Source organism: Anneissia japonica, unplaced genomic scaffold, assembly GCF_011630105.1.
Source record: "Anneissia japonica isolate Jap-2015-1 unplaced genomic scaffold, ASM1163010v1 scaffold287878_len99307_cov181, whole genome shotgun sequence".
Lineage (NCBI taxonomy): Eukaryota > Metazoa > Echinodermata > Crinoidea > Comatulida > Comatulidae > Anneissia > Anneissia japonica.
The window spans coordinates 7,296-9,359 of NW_022700624.1; the positions used below are offsets into that span (position 1 = coordinate 7,296).

At 27.8% G+C, this 2,064-nt stretch overlaps 1 long non-coding RNA gene across 1 annotated transcript in view; it reads left to right on the forward strand.

Annotated features, from left to right (window-relative positions):
• The window catches only part of LOC117103398, a 2,058-nt gene extending 649 nt beyond the window's left edge, over window positions 1-1,409 (forward strand). Inside the window, exon 2 of the long non-coding RNA XR_004444584.1 lies at window positions 1,229-1,409. This is a non-coding gene — a long non-coding RNA (uncharacterized LOC117103398). The remainder of the gene's footprint in view (window positions 1-1,228) is intronic.
• Window positions 1,410-2,064: the final 655 nt, after the last annotated feature.

The following is a 2,064-nucleotide window of genomic DNA, read 5'->3' on the forward strand; positions in this document are numbered from 1 at the left end:
TCACCTTTATTATCGATATTATTACCCTATTATTACTAAGTAGGCCTAGTATTATAATTTATTATTGTTGTATTATTGTATTATTATAAAAATAAACATTATCTTTAATTTATTATTGTTGTATTATTGCTATTATCACCTTCAATATCGTTATTATCACTAATTAGTAATTGATATTTAAATATCGTTATTATTACCATACTAGTGTTATTACTATTTGTTAAAATAAATATTACTATTAATGTTGTTGTTATTATCACCTTTATTATCGTCATAATTACTAATTAGTATTATTAATATAAATATCACTAATTTATTGTTGTTTAATATTATTGTTGAAGTAGAATGTTGTGAGTAAACAGAAGACGAACACATTAATAAATAAACTCTTTTTAATTCATAGACAATAGCATTCAAATCTCTTTTGGTAGTGTGGTGGTCCTGTTTTACTAAAACATACTGTGTACTTTATTTCAATCATATATTGAAGAAAAAGGATGCAAAAACTTATTTACATTAAATAACTTGTGGCCGAGTTGACTTGTGGCCGAGTTGATTTGTGGCCGAGTTGACTTGTGGCCGAGTTGACTTGTGGCCGAGTTGGCTGTAGCCGAACTTTTTGTGGCCGATGAAGATGGTCTTGTGCAAACAATTGGTGAGTTTTGTTGTGAAAACAATAATAATAAGTGAATACTTTATTAAAGCGAATAGTAATATACAGACATATAATGTGATTGGGATTCCATTTCATCACTTGTCACAAGTTGGTCAATGGTATTAAAGGATTAGATGATGTACGCGTAAAATTAGATTTCATAATTCAGTGATATAATAGTAAAAAAAATACTACATTGTTGTCTTATGCTAATGACTTTTTTAGTTAAAGCATAATGTTTGTTATTTTTTTGTTTTTACTTTATTTTTTTTAATTTTAATCGGATTGGATAAACCTACTTTCATTAATATATTTAACTAAGTAATTAACACAGCTTGAATAACTATGTGTACCTGTATAGTAGTGTGCTGAATTTGTGATGTGCAGCCTGAGAGTCACCTTAACAGACTACATTATTTAAACTTGCACAAAACACCTCATTTAAACTTATCACAGAACAAAAATTTCAAAATACATCAACTTCTTCATGTGATGGAATTTGGTGCTATTATAATCGTTTGTTTTATTATTTATATGATAATTCACTTAACATATTTATATTATATTTTACAGTATTTTCAAGCCTTGAAACTTGTTTAACAACCTTGAAATCTATCCTGAACAACTTTGTTTCCTGACTTCATCTGAACTGGATCAAAAAGTACTAAGAAGTTTCAAAAGCTCAAGATTGTCAAAATCGGTAAGTTAATAGATTCTAAAAATCAAATGTTCGGGCGAGACTTTTTTATACCTTGTTTATCGAACCCGCCTACTGCAAATATTGGTATTTATAAAATAAAAATAAAATTTTATTATTGAGCAATTAGCGCACCCACCACCACAAAAAAAAAAAAAAAGAAGGAAATTGCAGTAAAAAATTAGTTTTAATTATGCCCTCCACTGCCTTGAAATCTCCAAAGATATAAGATATACATACTGTATTTATATAAATTTTAAATATTTAACCATCCTACTTTACATTCACCAATAAAATTGTATATTTATTTTCTCCTCCGTCTGGATGTTTTAGGCAGACTGTTTGCTGAATAAAAAAACTAAATTTTATTTTTATTCTGCCCTCCTCCGATGATCTTTAGAAGAATAAGTACGCGAAACAAGGTATAAAGGAAGTCTTGCCTTAGCTACTGATGAAATAATATCCATGTAACATAACAATGTTTAGGATTACTGTGTGGATCTAAGCACTACATTGTTACTTTATTGTTTGTAAAACCCAATCTGTTTAGCTTCTATAAATATATATTGAATTATAGGATGATACTCTTATTAATAGTCCTCAACACATCCTTAATAAAATCATATTTAAGACAATCAAAGTGTTTAATACTGTAAAACCAGCTAAATTTCATGTGCAAAAAAATTTCACAAATACTGTACCATACAGAATT